The sequence below is a fragment of the Panthera uncia genome, chromosome B1 (assembly GCF_023721935.1).
Source record: "Panthera uncia isolate 11264 chromosome B1, Puncia_PCG_1.0, whole genome shotgun sequence".
NCBI lineage: Eukaryota > Metazoa > Chordata > Mammalia > Carnivora > Felidae > Panthera > Panthera uncia.
Window position 1 is genome coordinate 102,192,366 of NC_064811.1, and position 26,330 is coordinate 102,218,695.

The following is a 26,330-nucleotide window of genomic DNA, read 5'->3' on the forward strand; positions in this document are numbered from 1 at the left end:
CACATGAGATCATTACCCAAGTCAAAGTGGAAGCTTAACCTACTGAGCCACCCAGGCACCCCTGGTGTGAGCAATTTCTAAACCACCTTTTATAAAATATCTCCCATTCTTCCAGGGTGGTGGCATGGGAACAGGCTAAATACTTCCCATATCAACTTTTATTTGCCATTTATTAATATGTTGATTCCTTATTGTCTATCTTAAACCAAGCATGATTTGTTAGCTTTGTATTATGACCGAATAAATGATGAGGTGGGCTTCCTGCCAGGTAGAAGGGCTGTATACAACACACCCTGAGGGCTGATGGGGGCTGGGAGGGAGGGGAAGGTGGGTGATGGGTATTGAGGAGGGCACCTGTTGGGATGAGCACTGGGTGTTGTATGGAAACCAATTTGACAATAAATCTCCTATATTAAAAAACAAAACAAAACAAAAACACAGTCACACATGCGTGCACTCACACTCTGATCTTTTCAAAGGACAAAATAGTAATGATTGAAGGCAGTTGAAATGAGCACAGCCTGGAGGTATTGTTTAATATATTTTCCCCACATCGTATGTATATTTATGTAATTCCAAGAAACTAAGTGAAGACACAAAGTTGTTAATGCCTTGAGGCCTTGTGTGTAAACAAAGGACCATATAGTAGGGAGCCAGTGTATGCGTTTTCTCAGCAAAAGTACCGATCGCTGCAGCTAAAATGATTATACAACAATTGACACCAGTTGTGCTGATGATTATAGTCTGCTCATTCCTTATCTATGGACAGCTGAAGCCTGTTCTTTGTACAGTTTGAAGGAGAAGCATAGGATACCATGTTATATACGTGAGCGCTTTTTATTTTTATTTTTGTTAAATGGAAGCAAAACCCGGAGTGCTGCACTGAGCAGCAGCTTAAATTTAGTTGTTTCTGTTTTTCCTGAGAATGCATTTTTAACTTCAACTTTCCAAACCTGTTTTTTTCCCTTTGGATTTATGAGTTCTTTTCTTATACTTCAGAGATTTGTCTATCAGAGAGATGCCAGGCCTTCAAGGTCCCTTCGGGTTACGTTATGAGGCCTGGAGACAGCCACGTCACCCACCCCCGACTCAATGCAAGCCTGCAGTGTAGACTGCACCAATTGCGTGAGACGGCATACAAGACCACATAATAGAGAGGATTAGATGAGAACAAAAATTTCTTTGCTTTATTTATAGTATCATTGTAGAAGGATGAAAAGCTACAATTCAGCTCTGCCTGGGTGAGGACCTGCAATAATCCACTCAAAACTTTGTTCCCTTGACTTTGCCTTGTAAAGGCTTCTGTGGCTCCTGTGGATTATTACTTCATAATGCTTGGACAAACATCAATTAACATACATCAAAACGTTTCCATTTGTGTCCTTCTATGAATGGAGGAGAAGCAAAAGATACAACGGGGTTGGAAACACTCACATGGAGAATACAGGAGGCCAGGCTGTGCAGAGGACATCGGTGTGCTATTTGATGTGTCTTGGAAATATTGCGTTTCTTTTTCTTTTTCTTTTTTTTTTTTTTTTTGAATTTATTACTTTGAGGGGAGGAAGGGCAGAGACAGCGGGAGAGGGAGAATCCCAAGCAGGCCCCACTCTGTCAGCGAGGAGCCCCACGCGGGGCTTGATTCCACAAACGGAGACAACATGACCTGAGCTGAAACCAAGTGTCCTACGCTCCACTGGCTGAGCCACCCAGGCGCCCCAGAAATATCGCACTTATGGAGCTTGGGGTAATTATCAAACCAGACCTCTAAAGACCGGCTTATTGGAAACCTTTGCTACAATAAGGACTATTTCTTTTGAAACCTAGGAAATCCGTTGTTAAAAATCAGATGAGGTTTGTGAATCTGGCCGTTAAAATTGGAGACAGCAGAAGTTATATTAATTTTCATAGTCACTTAGGAACTTTTTAATCTTTTTCAAAATTTTGCAGAGGTTAATATAGGACTTCTTTCAAGTGATATAGATAATAGAAATATACTTGACATAAATGTTTGAAAATATTTATATAAAAATCAATGTCCAAGAAAAGTATTCCCATAGCATTTCATATTATGGAGTTTTAAATATACTCCATATCTTGCTGTCTGGCTTACTTTTGTACAGATATTTTCTACCCATGATATCAATACTATATGTAGCTGGAACACATTTAATGGTCAAATAAATTATTGTCTTTATTGTTGCTTATAAAAAAATTGACAATTGGGGCACCTGGGTGGCTCAGTCGGTTAAGCGGCTGACTTCGGCTCAGGTCATGATCTCGCGGTCCGTGAGTTCGAGCCCCGCGTCGGGCTCTGTGCTGACAGCTCAGAGCCTGGGGCCTGTTTCAGATTCTGTGTCTCCCTCTCTCTGACCCTCCCCCATTCATGCTCTGTCTCTCTCTGTCTCAAAAATAAATAAACGTTAAAAAAATTTTAAAAATTGACAATAGATTCTTGTTCAGTGTGAGAAGATTACACTAATATTAGCTCTCAGTGTGTGTTTATATGATAATAATGAGTGTATTTACATGGCAAATCGTCACAACATATTAATGTTGCTATTAAATACAGTGAATGATTTAAAAAAAAACACAGTGGAATAAATTAAGAAAAACCTCATATGTAGGGTTATTCTATGTATTATATAGTACCAAGGCTCAGTTCCTGGGGAATTTCATTAATAAACCTCAATAATTATACTGGGCCAATTTACTATAATCTGCAAATTCACATGGTTAGAGTGGTATTAAAGCATACTCATTTTTGTAGATTGTCTTATAAATCAAACTGAAAGGTTGTCTTTTGCATTAATTTCTTTTGCAAATATTTGTCTTAGAAAAAATTATAATAATATTCTAGTGTTCAGAAAATTAATAAGAATATCCAGATTCTGCTCAATAAGAAATAAGAAAACTCCTCTTGTATAGGAGCAGAAGTGTTTGGAATGCAAGAATCACTTGTTTGGTCTGTTAAGATGGGTCAATTGTCAGATGCTGCATCTGGAGGACAGGGAGAAATCTTGGTGCCCTGGAGGGACAGAGCTGTAGACAGAAGTGCCTGTAATTTATCTTAATGTAGGGTCGGTCTAACCGTGAAGACACCTGATTGGGAGGTGGGCCGCTTGAGATACAAGATTCAGGCAAAGGCCTCACGTGGGGGCTACCTGTGTATCCTCTTTGCCCTTTCCACACTGAAGCATCCTGAGACTAGAGTTCTGTTTTTCCGTTGTGTATATAGCTGCAACCATGGTGATGTCTTGCCATGTGACCCTTTACATCAACTAGCTTCTATTATCTGTGTGGAAGGAATCTTATTCTGGAAAGTCATTGTATCTGATTTGTGTTGAGTACAATTGAGCTTGAAGAGAAATACTTCCAAATAGGCAAGAGATTGTCTCCCACTTTTGGCTCTGTTGACTGTGCACAACTGTTTTGCTCACTCCTTTAATTCAGTTGGAACATTAGAAACCTGGGCCTTTTGTGGAGCTCCAGCACAGGTCTCACAGACAGAAATTTGGCAGGGAGGGACAAAAACGTGGGCTTTGAAGACGGGAGGACCCGGTTTCTGCTGCTGTCTCTGCTATGTATATCACAAGGTTGTTAGTGGCAAGGAGAATTAGTGACAATGTGTGACATGTCCAGCACTTTTTCTTGACATTTGGTGGGAGCCTGACAGAAGCTATTATGAAAAATAGTCCCATTTCTCCCACATGTGGCAATTTTAGCTCTGTTTATTCAAAAGTACTAGGTGGCTTGATCATCTCCCATTTATCTTATTTGACTGTGGATGTAAGAGAAGAGTGGGAAGAGAATAACAAAGGTGGGAAAAACTGTGGAGAACAATGGGATATTAGCAGATTCTTAGCTATTTATTTGCCAGTAAGATTCTCTGAAGACTTCTCACATAGGGAAGTGCATTTAATCCAGCCCAGCAGGCAGTCGTGCTCCTTGTACGTTTATAACTCTTATATGAGCTTGGATGAAACTTCCTTATGCTGCTTTGAGGAAAGAGCCTTGGCCTTAAATTTAATCTATTTTGATAAATAAAAACCTTTATTATAAGAGATACTATACTTCCAAGGCCCTTTTCCATCAGCTTGCTTCTTTTGGTTGTCTATCACATGACTATATCATTTTTAGACACTAAATGAAAAGCACGTGTAACAGAGCACAGAACTGCACTTTTAGTCCATGTTACCATGGGTAACGTCTGATATGAAAAATGGGCTTTCTTGAAGTAGAACACACTACTTTAATTATTACATGCAGTATGGAAACATGAATATTTATACAATTAGAAACTTGGAAGCATTGTGCAAATTCTTTCTAGTTGGACTCTGACATAGGCATTTTCCCCCCAATCTGCTCTATAAACACAGACCAAAAGATGAAATATTGTGACAGCCCTAAAGTCACTGGTTCTAGGAAAAAATGCTATAAAACTGGTCATGTGAAATAAATTGCTAGCACAGAGCCCCAAATTTGCTTGGAGTGTTTATTTGTTTATTTATTTAATTTTTTGGTGTCTATTTTCACTTGAGCAATGGTAGGATGCTCTTGTTATTCATAACTTTTGTTCTGTTCAGTTCTGTGTGATGAAATTAAATCACACAAAGGAAGTATGTGGCTTATTAGAATATTTGAACTGTGCACTTAAGGTTGTAAATCAGGTCTTACTATAATGCCCTCTTAATTGATTTTTTTCCCCATATTTTCCCCTTTGGATTCTAATTTTTGGGTGCAAAGATAGATCTTATGTGTTTTCAAAACTTAATTTGACTCATGTGGGAACACATAAAACGTATTCTCTTTACTTAAAACCCACGTGCATATACATACATAAGTACTCATGCAATTAAAATTCAAGATATTAATCTTTCTTAAAATGTTAAGCTTGTCCTCTAGCTTGTCCTCATAAAGAACTGTGACTCTGCTAAGGATTTCATTTTTAAATTTCTTAGACAAAAGTAGCTAAGAGTTTTATTTCTCTGCTAGTTTTATATGTTATTTATTTATTGATGTTAAATTTATTTGAGTTCTTGTCATGTATGTTGCTGGACATATATAAATTGTTGCACTAAGCATACGATTTATAATGAATTTAAATTAGTAGTAATTAAGTAGATTAAATTAATAGTAATTCTATATCTAATTGAGTATGAGATTGGTAGTATTATTTAATAGGAAAAATAACTCATACAAGACCATGAATTTAAGGCAGTTTATTAATAACTCTTTTGTACACTGTATGAATAAAACCCCAAATTACTGATTTTTTAAAAATGTGTATTTATTTATTTTGAAAGAGAAAGAACGTGCGAGTGTGCAAGTGGGGAGGGGCAGAGAGAGAGGGAAAGAGAATCCCAAGCAGGCTCCATGCTGTCAGTGCCAAGTCCAATGTGGGGCTCGATCCCATGACCCTGGGATCATGACCTGAGATGAAATCAAGAGTCGGATGCTCAACCGACTGAGCCACACAGGTGCCCCCTGATTACTGATTTTTAATGATAGTTTGGGATGTTGAATCAGCAAAGGAAAAGAATCATTTTGCTTGAAAATATCCTTCAGGTCTATCAGTGGCTACAAATACTGAAGCCAGATAAAGCTTTTGAATACCATTCATCATTTGCTTTGAGCTTCTCTGTAGTCATTTTGGTACTTGCCAGTATCAGCAAGGGGAAAAGAAGCCCAGGTTTGGGGAGAAATTTAATGCAGTAAGTTGGTTATCAGATGCAGCTCAGCAAACTCTGATGACCCTATGCTATTTCAAGGACATACTGTTCTGAGTCTGTAAGGATGGTAAAACCTCATCCTCTCCATCTTCAGTCACCTGTCCCTACTCAGCACTTCAACTGATGGAGAGCTTAAAGAGATAGAAAAATGGATTTAGATATGAGCCAATAGGCAACAACATGACCTGGCATCTGTCCCCTTAAAAATCTTGTCTTGCCAAGTCTGTACCCAATATTATGGAAAATGTATGTTTCATCTATGCCAATCCATTCTTGGTTTTGACCTAAGACATTAAAGAAATCTGAAACCTTTGAGGCTTCTCGTCTTAAGCAAATGTTTTGAAAAGGTTTCAGAGACAACAGATTCAAATAATTGCTGCAGAGAATGAGAGTGGCATGAGAGTTTTCACCAACTTTTGTAGTCAGAAGAAGTTTTTAACAAGAAGGACTTTTAAGGAGACCCATGAGTAAAGAGTTAGAAGAGATTTAGCACTGAGAAGTGGAGGCCACCTGAGACATATGGCGGTGGGCTGCGGGTTATGTTGGGCCGGAACAGGAGGGAGAATGAGTCCTTCCTTATGCTGAGCTGGAATCCTTCCTCCCTTACCTATGCTCCTTGGGAATGAAGAACAGCTGCTCACCATCCATATGGTTCCATTATTTAATCTGCCAGCTTTTTCTGGGAATGAAATAATCCTGATTCCTTCAGGTTTTCATCATGGTGTCTGTTTCCTGGCTCTTGACTCATTTCCACTGATTTTTCTCCAACTCTCCTCATCACAAAAATTATTGGGAGCTCAGAAGGGTCACCACTGCTGCATGTAATGGGAACATGACTAAAACCACCTTTAAAAGCATCCTCTACTGGCACAACTAATTACTGTACTGTCTCACCCTGTTTCCTGCGTGCTTTGGTTTCAGTAACTGGGTTTACAGGAAGCATTGCTTGAAGAGAGGGAGGCCACCAATCTTAATAGATCTTTTTTCTCCTGAAAGTGGAAATTTCAGTAATAGTCTGTATTTGACTCTTTTTCATTTCCCTCTGATTTTTTTTTCTGTGCTGTTTTTTATACTTGTACAATCTTTTTAGACAAATGGATTGTATTCTACTTGTTTTCGTTGGATTTAAAAGTATAGTAGTGGCTTCCGTTGGTGATGACATTGATTCATTCATGCACTCAGGAAATATTTTTCAATTCCTGGTATGTGAAAAGCTGTATTCTAGGTGGTAGAGTTAAAATGCTGAACAAAGATAGACATAGTCTCTATAGTCTTGTGGGGGAGAAAGACATTAATAAATAGTTGTACAGAGGATTATATAGTTAAAAGTGGAAACACGTGATACAAAGGATATAAGGTTGTGTGAGAGTACAGAAAAAGGACGTTTACTTAAAATAAGATAAGGCTTCCCTGGGGAAAAGAAAGGTGCTTGAGCTGAAATTTGAAGGCAAGTAAGAAGAATTACTTGAACAGAGAAGCAAGTATGTCAAGAACTGCATTCTGTGTAGAGGAAACACCATGTTCAAAGTGTTGTATATTTACCACATGGTCAGTGGAATTGAATTTCCTTAAATTTGTGCTATCAACTTAAACTCTTTAAGTCTGACTTGCCCATTTCCTTTCACCTTATTATAAGGAGTCCCTCAGTTAAGAGTTCCTGTTCTGTGCTGGTCCCATTAAGGGATTTGAATCTTTCCTGATTAAATAACAAAATTTTGTATCATGTTATGTCATCTTTATTTTCTGAGCTGAGTGAATTGATTTGTAAAATGAGATGGAGGATTCAAGATGAGCTTATATAACAACCTGTCTAGCTCAGGCGAGTGTATGTGTAGCTCAAACCAGATCTGGAATATTCGTGTGTGTATCTCTTAATGGATATTCATTGGACTTTGACATATGTAGCTAATCAAAAGAATCACTTTTTAAAATTCATTCAGATTCCTTAGAGCTCTGCTTTGGTATTCTTGAATCAGAATTAGCACTTAGCTTTCACCTTCAATCCTAGACTTCATTTAATGTTTCATGTTGTGAACCCTCTCTATCTGTGTACACATACATTGCCACAGATATACACCCATTCTTTTCCCTGCTTGTGGATAATCGATGCTAAGATTCCCCAAGTTCCCCAAATTCTAAGAAAATTTCATCACATAGCAAAGCTTCCTTAGGAAACGGCAATAACCATATATATTTCTCCGGCCAGATTTCCCGATTCTGACCCTCCTGCATATTCCAGGGGATTTCTCTAGTTCTACTTTGATCTCTAATATCTACTTGATTAATCAAGAATTCCCCAAATCCCTTACCTTTCTTTAAATAATATGATCCCTAAGGTTTGCCTTAGTCATGTTGACTGTTGGCTGTTGCTTAAACATCGTCATCTTGAGCCCTAATTCTCCATCCTTGCACAGCTATTCTTTAAGTAGAGTGCATATCGCAGTTTCATGTGCCTTGGAACCATGATGATTGTTTGATGAACATGAAGTCATCAGTAGGGGGGATATGCAAAAGACACAACAGAAAAAAGGCAGTAGAGTGTCCTTGAACATGTTGTTTCTTTAAGTGCTTTTAATTCAAAATAATTAACATTCCAAAGAAGCGTATTTCGGGGTAACGTATTCTTGTTTTCACAAATCTCTCCCTCCTCTTCCCCTTTCTTCCTCTCTCCCTCACACACATAGATTTTAATGCTTTGATGTTCAAATTATAAATTCTTTTTTTTAGGTTTACTTATTTATTTTTTTTTGGCGGGGGAAGGGGCAGAGAGAGAAGGAGAGAGAGAGAATCCCAAGCAGGCTGCGCACTGTCAGCGGAGATACCAATTTGGGGCTCAAACTCACAAACTGTGAGATCCTGACCTGAGTTGAAACCAAGAGCTGGCCCCTTAACCAACTAAGCCACCAGGTGTCACTTAAATTATAAATTCTTAATGATATTTTCTTCTGAGGAAACTTTTGTATAGTCATGGGACAAAGGGAGGTAAATCACCTTTGGAGGTCTAATTATATATATAATGTTGGCAAAGTTAACTTCATTTTGTGGCATATGTCCCCAAATCTTTAATTTATTTATGAATATATTCCTTTATAACTTAACATTTATTAATTATGAATCTAGGGTGGGTCATGCACTGTGCTATGAATTTTGTGTTTCGGTCTCTGGCACTAACACTGCATTGTGGGAGACAGTAAGGAAAAGTATAATATAATACAATAAATGTTATAATAGTTGTGAGGCAGGCACTGTGGGAACTAAATTTAAGCACTCTCATTGGATTCATGGGTCAGAAGCAGCATCCTGGAAACAAGTTTCTCATGTTTATCACATCATATGTATAGTTCTGGACAGATTCCAATGTTAAAAATCAAAATTTAATTATATGAGTTGACATGAAGTTCTCTTTTGTGTAGCCACTAAAATAGAAGTTGCTAGTGCATTTTCAGCTCCTTTTAAAATTGTTGAACTGTTTTATGTAACAAAAAATTATGATCATATTTTTTCATCAGCTGCCAACAAAGACCTCTGCTTGTATCATATTTCCAAGGAAGTTCATGTTGTTACTAAGTCTGTTTTGAAGACAAATTATGTGAATGGAATTCATCAAGCCCTAATTTTGTTTTTCCTATGCTCTACTCAAGCAAAATCAGGATTCTCCTTCCTGGTCAACTATGACATCTAATATCTTGTTAGCTTTTGCAATCTTGTCTCATAAACTTCTCCTAGTACATGAAAAGTCTCCAAGAAATATTTAAGACCTAGGTAAGAAGGGAATCATATATTTTTACACTTGATAAAATTAAATTAACATTTACTATATTATATTTTATTATTGTGTTATTTTGTGTGTTAAACCTTGAACACTTTCAGACCTTAGCAATATGATAAAAGCCTTGAAGGGAAGTATCATGTAATTTCATACACAGTAGTTACTCAGATATTATTCAATTCTGGAATATAGATGTATTTTATTAAAATATACCTCCTAGAAGTTTTCACATACAAATTATATCAACATAATTTAATATAATGGGAGAATATTTGAGGTGCTTCTCCAAGGGTTTTGCATGTATTAACTATTTGATTCTCCTTAATGATGAGGTAAGGATTAGTCTTGTAAATTCTTCCTTTGTACAGTCTCTAAAATGCAGACATTTAAACTCTCTATTCCTGACTCAACTTGAATCTCAAATATTAAGGAAAAATTATTTGAAAGTTGAAAATAAGGCAAAAAGGTAACTGTATGACTTTTGTTGTTAAGCTATGGCATTTTCTAATAAGCTCACCTAAAGGTTTTCCGTCTGAAGAATGTTTAACTTTTCTTGATGTTTACTGGTATCCATGAGAACATTTTACAACTTGGTAACCACAGATATTAACTTATAGAATATTGAGAAGGTGTGCATACTTCTTTTTCTTTTTTCTTTATCTTTTAGAGAGTGGAGCAAGAACATGAGTGGGGGAGAGGAGAAAGAGAGAGAGAGAGAGAGAGAGAGAGAGAGAGAGAATCTCAAGCAGGCTCCCTGCTCAGTGTGGAGCCTGATGTGGGGCTTAATCCCATGACCCTGGGATCATGACCCAAGGTGAAATCCAGAGTTGGACACTCAACTGATGGAGCCACCCAGGCGCCCTTTTTATTTTTCTGGTTGCAATGCAAATAGTTTGAGCCCAGTAAAGAAGATAATCCAAATTCATCGTTTCTGGCCCTTCAGGGAAATAATCTGTTCTTTTTGTTGTTGTTGCTCTAATTTAACAATCTCATTTCAGATTTCTTATTGTTGTTTCACTGACTGTATATACATTGGGCAGTCTATCTCAGTATAATGAGCCAACAAGATAAGCCGGCTTTGCTTCCTGCTTATTTCTTTGTCAATAGTTGAGTAAAACTTTAGTATGTATCTGTATGAGAATTCTGCTGTTTTAAGGTTTTTGAAAATTATCCATTTGATGACAATCTTATGACCTTTTTCTTGAATTATTACAACTTACCAACAGTTTTCCTTCCCTACAATCACTGCCCTAATTCGCTATCAATCTTGTATTCTACTTTCAAACCACCACTCCAACAAAATAAAATAATTGCCCGTCATAGCAAGACTAGATTCGATGTGGAACACCAGGCCCTCCATATTAGTTTCCTGGGGATATCATAACAAACTGCCACAAATTGGGCGGCTTAAAACAGAATTCTATTCTTTTGAAGCTCTGGAGGACAGAATTCCAAAGTCAAGGTGTCAGTAAGGTCATTCTTTGTCTGGAGATTTTAGTAGAGAGAGAATCCATTCTTTCCCTCTCCCAGCTTCTGGTAGCTGTTGCCATTTCTTGACTCATGGCTGCAAAATCGCAATTTCTGCATCAATCTTCATAGCCCTCTCTTCTTCTCTGGGCTTTCTTTTCTGTGTCAAATACCCTTCTGCCTAACTCTTATAAGGAAACTTGTCCTTAGGTTTAGGGTCCACCCAGATAATCCATATAAGATAATCCAGATAAGATATTTTATCTCAAGATCCTTAATTATATTTGCAAAGACCATTTTCCCAAATGTCTGGGATTCAGGTCCTGGGGATTCAGATACGAACACATCTGTAAAGAACTACCACTCAACCCACTATGCTATCCATATCTGGCCCCAGCTCAACTATCCATCTTTACCTCCCAGTGCTTCTCAACAGTATTTCTGTTTATTTCTTGATCACTACCCTAGTCTCCTACCCAGGAAATCTGCTCATTGCAACCCATTGTTTCTGGTGTTCATATGCTTTCTCCCCTTAACACAGCTTCCCTTTCCTTTCTATGTGTCTGGTGTCCAAGCTTCCTTCAAGTGGACCCGGCACCTATCCCCATGCTGGTGCATTCCTTCTGTCCCGTCATTGCACCATGAACATGCTACTACTGCTTACTGAATTCTATTGTCTTTTCTCCTTCTGTATATGCCTGCGCCCCCCATTGATCTTTTATGTACAAGGCTTGGACTCCGAAATCTTTGACTTTAGACAACCTCACACAGTGCCAGTAAATAATAGTCATTCACTAAGAGTGGGATATGAGTCAATGAGTCTCTAACTCAAGACCTATTTGTTACTAAAATATAGCTAACATTTTTTTTACATTATTTACAACTCAATTCTATTCTGTTAAATCTAGTGCTTGGATTATAGAATATTTTGTGTTCTGGTAGTTCTTTATCTATTTTGCTTGGGCTTTCTTGGCTAACCTAAATTATACACTTTGAAGGACAAAATTCATGTCACCTATGGTATATATGTTGGAAATATGGAAATAGCTTTCTGAAGATTTGTTAACTTAATTCCCAGTGAAAATATCTAGAATATAAGTATATCTTGGGAGGAGGATGGCCTGGCTTAAATTTATTTACTTTCCCCCTTTTAGGGAATAAAAATCTATTTCTCAGCAATTTAGTAACATTTTAAAACTAAGATAAATTATGTTCCTATTGGAATATCTAGTTTCTGGGTTTAAAAAAACTGTTAACCTTCATGAAGTCAGTTTATAGAATTCCATTTTACTTCCCTACCTTATGTCTTAATCACAGCCACAGTATAAATAATCTGTTGCTTCAAAACCTCCATTCACTCATACATTTTATTCTTATTGACCTTGGCTTATGAAATTTGGATGGAAGAAATCACTAACTAGGAAAGGAATATTTGAACTTTGATTCTATGTTTCAAAGCCTTAACAGAGACCTCGGCCACATGGAAGCATGTAATTATTATATGCCTGCTTTGGGGAAACAACCAGTCTCAAGAACAAAGGTATTGTGCTATATGATAGTTTACTCTAAGAAACTTCATTTTCTGTCCTTTGGTATCATCAAGTGAATACTTGGGCAATGGACAATTTTTATTTTCTACAGCCTTATGAAATTTTAGCATCAAAATCATTTAAAAAATTCACCTGGTCTTAGGTGTCATTAAAAACTCCATATTTATGCCAGATTAACTGAAAAATTTGGCTCCAGATATAGTGGGAAATTATGGCCAAGCTTTAGGCAAACTTGGGTATTTCTTAATTTTAGGTGAAAAGTACATAAAATTCAATGGATTCTTGCCCTCTGACCTAAAACCAACTAAAACTCAACAATTTGGCTATGATTTCCTTTGAGGTTTTATATATTTTTTCAGCTATAAAATGTGAACCCAGGTCAAGAGGCATATACTGAAGCCTCAATTTTAGCAAGAATAATATTTATGAACTAAAAGAAAAATATTTATGAGAATTCTACAGAAACTTGGTGGCTGAACAGAAAACTTTAAAACTTAAACAACCAACTTAGAATATTTGGGAGGAGTGAACATTTCACGAAGTTTGCTCTTTTTCTCTGCCTTCCATAGTTCTAACTACTGGATTGCACACAGATTCTTCTTCTATGCTGTGTTACAATTCTTTGATAGACTCTATAGAGGAACTTCTCAATATTTTCCTTCACCTTCAATGTTATAACTCTTTAATTTGAATCACTCTCATTTTTTTTTTCTCCAAAGCTCTTCTTCCCTGGGGAACTAAGCAGAGTTCCTCTGAGGACTGAATCAGAGGGCTCAGTGAATGGATTCAGCAATATTGCGCTCCAACGTACTCTTCCTGTAGACACTGTTTTGATCACGGTGCAAGGTCACAGCTTGGTGACATGCCTCCGCTGCAAGATGAGTTTCTTGTGTTCTGTGGAAACACATCCCAGGAGGGGAAGAGGTGGCCTCTATCCCTCTCCCTTGTTTAGATGTCCTAATGTTGGAGCTCACAGTCATTGCCAAAGCATCTTCTCACTGTTTCTTACTGTTAAGCAGAGAAGCATGTTGAGGTCTTGTACAAATAAAACCTTTGGAGGTCTGTCTAGACTTACCCCAAAGTCTCCTGAAGATCCCTCATACGTGGTTTTTCTTTCTTTTCATCTCTTCTCTTTTTTTCTCTTTTTCCCAATAATCTCTTTACTCCATTCAATGAAAAGTTTGACGCCCTAGAACAGTTTCCTCATCTTGCAGAGAGGATAGAGGGGAAAGGACATCTGTCAATCACTATTATAAAACAATCCCTGTTTTCTGATGCATTAAATAAAACACCATTTGAACTATTTTCAAACTCCCACCATCTTTTCTGGTAAGCCTATTTCCCACTATTCTATTTTATATACCTCATGCTTTAGTCAAATAAGACTCTTATCATTCATTCATTCCTTCATTCAACGAATATTCATAAATGTCTTCTATGTGCTGGGTGCTGTTCAAGTCTCCAAAGATATATCAGTGAACAGAACAGACACATTATGTGTTCTATAAGCCTTGTATTCTTGCACTTCCTTGGCTTTGCATATTTGTTTGTCTTTGGTGCTGTTCCCTCATATGTTTGCCCCATCCCAGTTTTGTCTGGCATTTCCTCAACTGGTACCTACATTTCAAAGCTAAGTTCAGATTGCCCTTGACCCATTAAGTACCTGCGAAAGCAGACTTGCTGTTAGCATTTGCAAGGCCTAGGGCGGAAATATGAATGAGATTCACAAACCATTTGTCTAAATATTTAAAAGATATAAATCTAGCTAAAGCCTTGAAAGCTAGATAATGTCAAAATTGAAAAATGTGTAAGACTATGGTGTTGATATATCTGAAAGTTGGCATACTATCAACAATGCTAAATTTACTATTATTATTATTGTGCATATCTAGGTATTCTGTGTTGATCATCTGGCATTGTTTGGAGGATTAATAAAATAAAAACATAATAAATTATTACATAATTACTTATTTTTCTTGTCTTCATTTCAGCAAAATCAGTAATGTTATAATCAAGTTTATGTTGTTGTTTTTGTTGTTTTTTAAATAATTGTGTTATATTGGTGAGTGATGCTAATTTAGACAGCCTTTCTTGGACAACACAGTGCTTAGACTTTTGTTTTTTTTAAATTACAATTGAAGCATCCTATTGAGGCTATCATAATGGGACCTACTGATAAAACTCCTAAAGCAGTGTTTGATTCTAAATTACCAAAAATTTTACACAATATGTTCAATTATTTTAATAGGGAGATTTATGAGAAATATCATCATCACAGAAAATATTGTTTAAGTATTTTAACTTCCTTGAATAAAATAGTATCAATAGTATATTGATTTTATTATATTTTAAAGCAATATCTAAATCCATATGGCGATATAAATAATCAGTGTCACAGGCCATGCATATTATTTCTAGACCTACATATATTTAAATTAAAAAAAAATTGAAATGCTTAATATTGCAAACTGTTCCTCAGCTTCCATGTCCACTTATTGCAAACATGCTAATTTGCTATAGTAGAAAAATGTCCACATGCCATACCTGGAACATACAGAAAAGAAAATGATGCCTCAGCAGCAGCTGAAGAAAGATATTTTATTATGCAAGAATCTTTCACATCCATGCTGAGAAAAAGGACATGGGAAGTTAATTACTTTGTATTTTCTCTTAGATCTTTCCCACGTAATGAAGCAGTATGATTTCTGAAGTCAGCAGTAACTGAATTCATGCCGGTCAATGGCATGCAGGCGCGGTCATCTTTTGTTTGGGGGGCAAACAGCAAGAGATTTGAAGAAATGATTACTTGGGAACCGAGAGGTTTGACCTAAGAGCCAGCTTTTAAAATTAAAGGTTGGGCTGGATCAGTTCTGTCAGATTCCAGGTCAGGGCACTCATGTATCCTTTTTAAATTTAGTTTCTGTATTTATAATGTGTAGGGCTTTCTAAAGTGTGGGGCCCAAAGGAAGGTATCCTTCTTACCCAAATGTAATACTCTCTAAAAGAAAGTGTGTGATAGGATAGGAGTGATCTATAATTCTGAAATCCTTAAACACTTTGCATTTCTATTCCCTAATGCCTGGAAAAATATAATAAATACAACAATAGTTTGCCCTCATGGAGAAAACAACTTCTTTATGACCAGTGTCACATCTCCTTATAGAGAAAACAAGTTCTTTATGACCAACGGAAGATACCTTGTTTGTTTTTTAAACCACCACCTGTGCCTCACACAATAGATTCAAGATTGTAAAGTCTCAAATTTACTTTAAAAAATATCCAACAGCTAGCTAACTAAATAAAAGAAAAATATAATTAACTGCAATTCATGATCCTTGGGTTTTTTTATTTGTTTTAGTTTTAGTTAGGAATAAATTATATATACCTGTGACAGGGTAATTAACAAAATCAATACCGGACTGAGGTCCGAGTCTGGGTGACCAAGAGAGCAATAATAGTGTTACAAATTGAATTGTGAATGTTAATGGCAGTGTGGGTGGGACAGCAGTTTTGGAAAGAAGAGCAGGAAACAGTTTAGCTTAAGGTGAAGGTGGTGAACATTAATGAGAAGGCTCAAAAGGAAATAAGAGATGTAGGATTAGAATGCAAGGTATAGATTGAAGTTTATGAAAGCTATTTGCTTGGTGGTTCAGAAATTATAGTGATAATATTTGCCTGTGTGATGATAATATATTTCATAAGTGTTTACCACATGTCAAACATTCTGTCGAAAGCTCTATACATACCAGTTTATTTATTCCTTTGAACCACATAAGACTGATATTACCATGGCCCTTCTTTTTGAAATAATATAAATGAGATTTTGAGATGGTTACTTGCCAATATTTCATGGCTGGCATGTAACAAACAGAACCAGAAAGTAAGCCCAGGTATGTCTGACTGCACAGCTTGCCCTTAATCACCAAGGGCATTGGAAGCCATAGATTGGATTTCAGCTCCTTGGCGGACAGTAAAGAGAAATAAGAGAAGAAAATGACACAGGGCATGGTAACATCTGGGAGAAGGGAAGGAAGCTTTATTAATTAGTCTGTTTAAATTATTAGTGAAAGAAATCCTACTTGAATTGGTTTAAACAAAAAGGAGGGCTTAAATGGAAGGATAAACTATGAAATAACTGGACAATCATAATTACAGAAAGGCTATGATCTCTCATAACATCAGGAATCAGGGCCTAGAGGATCAGGCTTCCTTCTCTGATCTTTAGCTATGCTTCTCTCCATGTATCAAGTTCTCTCTTTCTATAGTGTGGTTTTATCCATGTGATGAGAATCTAGGTGGCCAAACATTCCAGAATTTTATGGCTCATGACTTCAGCCTACAGAGGAACACTGATAAGACTCTCTGGGTCTTAAGTCCAAAAATTCAGGGCAAGGCTCTAATTGGCCCAGGCTAGGTCAAATGCTATATCCGTATACTTTTTGCTGTATGACAGAGAAAATCTAAATAACCTCTTATTGGATATTTTTCTCAAATAATAAGATATGTGGAGAGAGATGGCTCCAGAGCTGGTTCAGTGCTAAATTATGTCAAGGGGCAGAATATCTAGGATTTTTTCAGCCTTTAACACATGACAGAAAGATGGTTGCTGTTACTATAATAATCACATCCTTATGGCAACATCTGAAGAAAGAACAAAAAGAGACAGAAAAGAAAATTCTCTGTGTGACATTTCCTTTTGGTCAAGATGGAAACTACTGCATTTCAGGTTTACTGGAGCCTGAACAATTTTGGGGATTCTTTAAAAAAATTTTTTTTAATCTTTATTTATTTTTGAGAGACAGAGACAGAGTGTGAGCAGGTGAGGGGCAGAGAGAGAGGGAGACACAGAATCTGAAGCAGGCCCCAGGCTCTGAGCTGTCAGCACAAAGTCCAATGTGGGGCTTGAACTCATGAACCATGAGATCATGACCTGAGCTGAAGTTGGACGCTTAACTGACTGAGCCACCTGGGTGCCCCTTGGGGATTCTTTTTAAGAAAGAAAAAAGAATATTAAAAATACACAATTAAGCCCAGGACATTGGCTTGGGTCATTGTGAGTATGGGGCCATAAGCTTAATAAGCTTTATTAGCTCCCTTATAAATCAAGTCCATATTGTATTTCCTCTTTTGTCTCAGTGGCTGAATGGAATCATGTGGTCACTCCTGGCTGCAAGGTGCTTGGACATGCAAGTATCTAGATCTTTAGGTGGCTAGCTTTGGAGCTAGGTATCTAAGACTAGAGAAAAAGAGGAGAAGAGTGGAGGTTGAATGAGGACCAGCTAGTTTCCACAGATGTCTATCACTGGAATGTTTATGCACAGCCAGAGGTACTGGAATCATACTATTAAATGGGGCTGATTTGGAAGTAACTATGTGAATGGGTGTAATGGATGAATAGTGTGCCCTCTGAATTTTTTCCACCTAGAATCTCAGAATGTGGCTTTACTTGGAAATAGGGTCTTTGCAATGTCATTAGTTAAGGATCTTGAGATGAATCATACTGGATTTAGGGCTCTAGAGTCAATGACTGATGCCCTTTATAAGAAGAGGAGAGACACACAGATGCACAGAGAAGGCCATGAGAAAGTGGAGGCAGAGATTGGAGTTATTCTACTGCAAGCCAGAGTAACTCCTGGTGCCTGGGGTCACCATAAACTGAAAGAGGCAAGGGAGGATTCTCTCCTAAAGCCCTTCAGAGAGAGCATCACCTGCGGACACCTTGACTTCTGACCTTTAGTTCCAGAACTGTAAGAGAATACATTTCTGTTGTATTAACCACAGGTTGTGGTTGTTTGTAAGGGCAGCACTAGGAAAGTAATACAAGGGGATAAAGGGTAGTTATCAGAAGAAGAGGGTGTAGTGCTGGTGCCCATTGTAGAATTAATGAAAGGAATTTACAGGCAGGTAGCATTGTAGATACAGGATGAGAATCAAGTTGATGTATTGCCTTGATGGTGGTAACGAGGCATGGGAATTTCAACGTCAGGCAGTTACCAGTGCGAAATCCAGACAAGAGAGTAAGTAGAGATAATGAAACAGGAGGACAAACAAATTACTAGGCATTTCTACTTCTTGCCTGACTCTGCCCTAGATGCTCCATATTTGAAATTTCCCCGTCCCCTCACTCTTGTCTAGTTCTCTGCCCTTCTCTCTGTGAAACTGACATGGAAGACACACTCCTTTCAGTCCTTCGTGTTGGTGGTGGTAGTGGTGGTGGTGGTGGTGGTGTGTGTGTGTGTATGTGTGTAGGTGTGTATAGAATAATTTCACATTTTTCTATTTTTAGATATTAAGTGATAGCATAATCTCTGTCTCTTTCATTTTCTTTTCATGGTAGAAAATTCTTGAAGTAATTTAGAAAGTGCTTAAATGAAGTAGATGGCATATAATTTACATTTTGTGGAGTATGATAAGAAGAACAAGAGACACTGATATTAAATTCTTACTTATAAGTCTTCTATATTTAAATACAGTCATTTTTTGTTAAATTTTTTAAAGTTTATTTTGAGAGAGAAAGAGAGAGAGAGGGAGAGAGGGAGAGAGGGAGAGAGAGAGAATCCCAAGCAGGTTCCACTATGTCAGTGTAGAGTCAGATGCTCAATTGACTGAGCCTCCCAGGCGTCCCTTCCATTAATTCTTATATAGACTATCTTTTCCTTAATACTCAGGATCAATATTATGCACATCCCTTACCGATATTATGATGTTCTGAGACTTCTTTACTAAATGCCCTGGACAGTCATAGTGCCGAACCAGTGTTCTTTTCTCGTGCTATGTGCTGGCCAGCTGTGCTTCTGGTCGTTGCCAGCACACTCTCCTCCACCAGAACCCTGTCTTTCCTTAATGCACTGTTTCTAATCCATTGTGGTCTGGGGATCCAAATAATACAGCTTGTTAGGATTGATCTTACTGTAAGAGTGAATGCCCCTCAAGTGAGCGTCTGCATCCCCCAAGAGAGTTTCCTTGAGAATTTATTCTTGGTTAGGTGTTACAAGTTTTAGTGCATGGAGGGCCAGAGTAATTTTTTCTTTGCTTCTGAACACTTGAATAGTTCCAGCTGGCTGATGAGGTGCTTGTCAGCATCCAGCGAATTCTCAGTAGGAATTGTTTTTTCCCCCCTTTACATTGTTTTCCATGCCCCAAGTTATTTTTAAATATTATATATATGTTTTTGTTTCATTTTGCGGCATCGATGGGATAATATTAGCTTCGCTTTTAAAACTTTCGTCTTGAGAAGTTACCCTAGCCAAGCTTTGGAGAATGATAATGTGACGCTTATTTTAGGCTAGTTAAGAGTGTGTGTTGTTAATGACTGACACACAGCCATCATGTGTGTCAAAGCCAGGGTTAACTAGAAGGGCAAAACTCTGCTAGGACAACTTGATTGTGCCCAGAGGTAACATTTTAAATATCCACAGCAGTAGCAGAAGTCACAGGAGAAGAGCCAGTGTTTTCCAGGATATCCTCTTATTTCTGAATCAGGTTGTCAGAAATGTCTTTGAAATCTTGAGCTGACATTTCGTCCAAATGTTAAGGCTCGGAATTCTGAGGTCAGAATCAATAAAGTATTTGGATATTAGCCATTTGGTTTAAGAAAACATAGTGTTTGAGTGGACCCATTTCTCTCAGCTCCTTTTCTCACTCAGCCTGTTGTTCTTCAAAGCATTACTCACAAAAGAGGCTAGGAGAGAGTAAATGGTGAGGGGCAGAGAATACATATAAAAGTTGCAAGAGCTAAGTGTAAATAGTCACAGCCTTTAAAAGTAACACAGGTTTAAGAAAATGAGCGCCTCTATAAATCACTAGAAGCCTCGATGAGGATTCCAAGTGCAGATGGGATTTTAAACAAGGGTGTGCTGTTGCCGCTGCTCCTCAACTCCCAGTTGGATACTAAAAAAAAAAGGCTCTTTCTCAATTTCCTGTTCTTGTGCCTTATTAAAATCATTCTGTTGCTCTGACCCCCGCCCCTGCTTCTTTCTTCCCCTCACATCTGTGTTTGTGTGCGGAGGATGTTATCCCCGGTTCCCGGCCATGAAGAATGCATGAAAGTCCTGAGGATGAGATTGTGACCCTGCTACGGTGTGTGCGAAATGAGTGATGGGAAGAGAGAGGGCGAGCGAGCCGTGGTGCAGGGCTATGAGTTGTATAGTTATTTCTAGCTTTGAATTGTTTCCAAATCTCATACATTCACAGACGGCCTCGCCAAAGCCCACAGCTGTCATGCATTTTCAACAGATTCCACAGGGGCCTAGATGAGGTTTGAAGGCATTCCTTTGCTCTTACACATTAGCTAAAAGGAATTACCGTAACATCTGATATTGTGGAAGTGGGATATTTGCCATCCTGACCTTGCCCAAAGCAGTCCGGAAATGGGGTCCAAGAATGTATTATCTCATGTGGCCTCTAAAGGTCACCGGGGGCCCCTTGGTGGCATTCCAGTAAAACCCAAGCACCCAACATGCTCTGCATTTGGAGAGACCGTGGTGCTTTGTATGGACACAGTGGGTAGACACGTGTTCCCCTTGCTCTTTGGATGTTTGTCATAGGAAAGGCATGTTCCACTGGAGAAATTCCCAGCTGTCAGTAATGTGCTGATACACCACAGCCAATCATCAGAGGACGAGCCAAATAAACAGGATGTTCCCAATGTGTGTGATTGCATGAGTGTGTAACAAAACTTCTGCCCATTTCACAGCCTCATAATGGGATTGACATGCATTGCTTAATCTGCATCTGTCTGTTTAGGGTAGAAACACATAAACACCATGGAAACAATGTGTAAGAAAGCCCTTCCTTTGGCTATATGGACTGTTGATATGATGGGATGAAATCTGGTATAAATTGGGAATGAACACTGCTTTAATGTTCTGCGTTTACTTGCTGGGAAGTGCCTTCCAGGCATCCAAACAAAGACGAGAGGAAATGATCAGATCATCAGTGGCTATTGTGAGTTGACAATGAGGGCTGAGTCTATATGAATATTTTTACATACCAGTAGAGTCATCCTCATTCTTTCTTCTTGTAAGGCACTTCTTGGCTGAGTTATTTATAAAAATGTACAGAAACAAGATAAGTAATGTCATGGCTTTTTTTTTTTTTTTTTTTTTTTTTTTTTGGAAACGCTGCTACTGATAACCATTAGTGTCTAAGCATATTCCTGAAGCAGCAATTTGGGAAAGAAAGGAGAGAGGGTGGTTCCTTCAATATTCACGTGTAGAGTGGGTTCTTTGAAAAATAACATTAAGTCCTGCTAGGTGTCAGACCTCTTACGGCTCTGAATATGTAAATCCCTTTTGCTTAAGTTGGTACATTTATCCATAATAATAACAGCAGATCTCATTTCTTGTACACTTCCTATATGCCAGTACTGTGTTGTCTTTAACACACATGAACTCTTTTAACTCTCACACAACATATAATGTTGACATTATTATTATCCCTCTTTTAAAGATAAAGAAACTAAGGTTCAGAGAAGTGAGTAGGCTTGCTTAAGAAGATGGAGCTAGTGAGAGAGCAAATGTGAAGTCACGTCTCTATGAATACAAAACCCATGCACTTAACCACTCCTTTACAATATGACCCTTGTGTGTCTCTGCTTTATGTGAAATCTGATTCTGTCCCAGGCTCTTATGTTATGTTCCATAGAAATGTGACTCATTATATCTTCTTGAACAGGCTTAATGTACCAAGGCAATTTCGGTGTTCTAGGGTCTGTTTAGAACACCAGCCTAGCAGGGTTGAAGGTTGAAGACCACGACATGGAACCTTAGTAATAACTTCTCTCTGTTATTCAAGTTTGATCTTCTAATAATGATTGTCACATGCTGCCTTTGAAACATAATGCCCAAGATGCACGGATTTAAGCCAAAATCATGTGTCAGGATGGTAATTTCTAAAAATTTTGACATTCTTTCTATGGTTTTTATTTGGTAAACATTGTGGGAAAAAGGAAAAGCTGTAAATGCACAGGATATGTGTGCTTATTTTCATTTATGAAATCATTAAACACTTGTACTGTGATATCATCTGGCAGAAAACAGTATTTCCTAGTGGTTAGGGCACAGGCTTTGGAATTTCATTACTTATTATTTCTGTGATCTTGGGAAATTTAACTGCTGTCTCTGTGCTCATTTTTTCCCCATCTGTACAATAGGCATAATTATAGGATTGTTGCTAGGATGGAATAAGAGAATACATGTAAAATGTGTGCCCCCTGATAAGAATTCAACAGTATACACTGAAATGTCTTTGGCACTTTCCATTACCAATCTTTGTGTTATTTTTCTCCAAGGTTCTCAAGGAAATCAGACATGCTGGATTCTATTTATTAAATGTCGTATTCCTAAACTTAAAATGTAAGCTCCCTGAAACCAGATATCTATTTTTTTCTGATGTATTTTCATTCCCTGGAACAGCACCTGACACACTGTGCTCACAAATATCTGTTAAATAGATGAATGTTAGCTATTATTATCACTATTATTATCATCTGCTTCAGACTCAGATTCCAATGCTTAAAAAAATCTTCAAAATACGGTTTAACTTTGAATAGTCACCAAGTCTTAAGATATATTTGATTTCCAATAAATTAATTGCTTGTTAGAGCATCAGAGCATATTGAGTGTAACCTCTTCAATTTATAAAATAAGAGGACTTAAAACACTCTGAGGCCCAGTACTATTAAGTGATGTTCTTTTAGTCGAGTACCAAGTAAGATCTGGCATTGAGGCCTCTGAACCCCAAATCCAGGGCTCTTTCTGCTATGCCCCACTGACTTCTAATCAGGATACCAACATGGCTCTCCACCCCTCAGTGGACCAGCCCTCAATCCAGGGGGAAACGGGATCTATTTCACTATTGTGCCTTACGCCAAACTTCTCATCACCTGTGGGTGATTGGTCATTGCCATCTTCCACATTTTTCACAGTGATGGAATTTCTTTTTTGGATGATAAAATGAGTTCTCATCACAAGTCATATACAGAAATGGCTAGGGACTGCAAGGGACCAGGGAGAGCCGTTCCTATCCAGATCCCTCAGGGGAAAATTGTGGACCTTTTATCATTGCTTTTTGGAGTCCTTATCTGGACCTTGAGATCTCAGGACCTTCCACCTGGGGAGAAAATCAGAACAAATAAAAGTTCTACAGGTTATTGTTTCTCTGACTCTAGAGCTGTCCAGAGGAAAAGAAGGTACCAATTCACCCAATGAACGTTTATTAAGTGATTATAACACAGTAAGCAAAGTGTATATGTGTGTGTACAGTTGACTAGTATTTTCCAGTCACATTCTTTTCCTTCAAGGAATTTACAGTATTGCTGAAAAACAAATTATGCAAAAGTAAATCCGGCAATGCATAACACAATAGTTAGAAATGAAGAGTGGAGATGAAAATAAAATTTTGAGGGCTCTTAGTGAAGGAAAAAATTCACTTACAGGGGATGAATTGGGATGTTCATGGAAGACATGACATCTTAACTAGACTTTCATGGGTCAACTGTAGTCTTCAAATTCCATGCATCCAGGATGAAATCTATTTTAAAGTTGATTACTTAGAGTCTGTTTTGCTTCATGGCATTTAATATTCTCATGTATGCCACATAACAGACACATGTGTATGCAACTTGTTACAATCACCAATGTTTATTTCTCAAAAGAGGCTTTTATTAGAGGCGTTATTATATATTTTTTGCATAATCATAATTATGAACACTTATTTGAGTTTATAAATGATAATATACTCCTGAAAGGCAAAAATTTGTATCTTGCACATATGCATGGATAGTATTTGGAGTCTCTACAAATAGTTAAGAATTAAATAGCAGATGAGTTTTGGACATTGCTAATTCGACTCACATAGCTGATTATGGTTAAAACACAAAAGTTTGCCAAACAAAAGTCCATCATGAGGTAGTATGGAGTATTAAAGGGACACATGAGCTGAACCCATGATTTTTATATGAAAAGTCCCCCCAAATATTTACAATTACTTTCAGAAAATTTTTCCCCTCCATGCAAGGATATTTTTCAACTTAAAATAATTTGCTACACCTATTTTAACAGTTGATCTTTTTCCTTATCCTTATTTTCAAGAGTAAATATAATGCTGGTCAAATAAGTATTTTTAGTTTTACTAAATATTTAACAATGCATTAAGTACTACACAGTAACTAGAAATTTAAAAATTCTCTTTTTCATTGAGGTATAATTGACATATAACATTATATTAGTTTCTGGCATATACCATAATAATTTGATATTAGTATACATTGCAAAATGATCACCACACTAAGTCTTGAAGGTTTTGATAAATTCCACCGAACCGGATAATTATATTTTCCATTTACCAAACCAAAATTAAAGCAATGCATACAAGTTATAGAGGAGCAACAAGGAATGTGATTTGCACCAGTTTGGAGCAGTGATATGTCTTCATTTTCCAGTCTATTCCCCTAATTTTGACTTTGCTCTGTTCCTTGTCAGCTGAGGAGTAGTCTGCTGTAGGGCTTTCTCTCCTTAGCGTTTATGCACTTCACTTGCTGGTTTTCTGACTTTGCGTTGTTCTAGCTACTCGTTCTGCTTGCTGGCTCCTAAGGCTATGATTGCAGCTGTAGTCTTTTGTTTCTCATGTGGAACATGCTGACAGATGTGTGCACTGAACATTTTAACCAGCACACTTACTTGGGCTTCTGAAGCTGATGGAATGACCAAAACAATTCTCTTGCTCTTCTGAAGAACAAAAGGAAGGCAAAACCAGAACGATGGATCAAACAGAGCCGCTATGTCTCTAAGATGTCTTAGAGCTATTACAGAGCATGAGAATAACGATGTTGAGTAACTTTTGCGGGCCACCTTCTCTCACATTGAGAATTTAATGGGAACAGCTTACTCAGAACCTGTGTACTGCGTCTTGCTATAATTAGTTTATAGATCAGTACTGGATCTTGGACCAACTTATGCAGACAAGTCAATTGAATTTTTGGAAAAATATGGGACAAGTATCCTAACTAAGGTCATGAAAATATAAATGTAGGAAGAAGAATGATTTATTTTCAAATATTTATTGAGCTGTTATTTGTAAAGGAGACTTATTTAAAGGGTATGTATTTGTGCAAGACATAGTCCCTGCCCAGAGGACCATGCACACGATTGCTGAAACTGGTTATGGGGCCTCAGCTATAACTGAAAGAAGTCAAGTGTATAATCCAAATTAAGAGGATTTTCCAGAAGTTGATAGACTATTACACCTGAAAGTGCTTCAAGAAATCATCTACTCCTCCCATCTTATTCTATGAATATAACCATAATTGTGACTTACTCAAGATCACCCAGAAATTTAGCAGAAAGTCAGATATGAACATACTTATCTTTCCTTTAAATCTGGTGATTTTTAAAAAAATGATATGACATATATATTTTTACTGATTTGAGTAGGTCCAATGCAAATTTAACTTTACTTGTATTAGTTTAGTGCTTATTGTTGATTCTGTTAATTCTAAATGGGCTTAATCTGGTTTTCTCTGCATTGTATATTTTATTTATTTAAGTAATTTATTTAAGGTACAGGAGAAAAGGCAAGAGGAAGACTTCTCTATTTTGAACTTTAATTTTTTCACATTCTATTAGTCCTATTTAGAACTTTTTATTATATAAGTAATATGTTAATAGAATAAAACTAGAAAATATAGATAAGGAAAAAAATAAAATTAAATTCAATTATAATCCAATCCCTTAGAGAGAAACACTCTTTTATATATAGTGTATATTTTTAAAGTTATTATGTTGTATATTAACATTTATATTTTATATAAATATT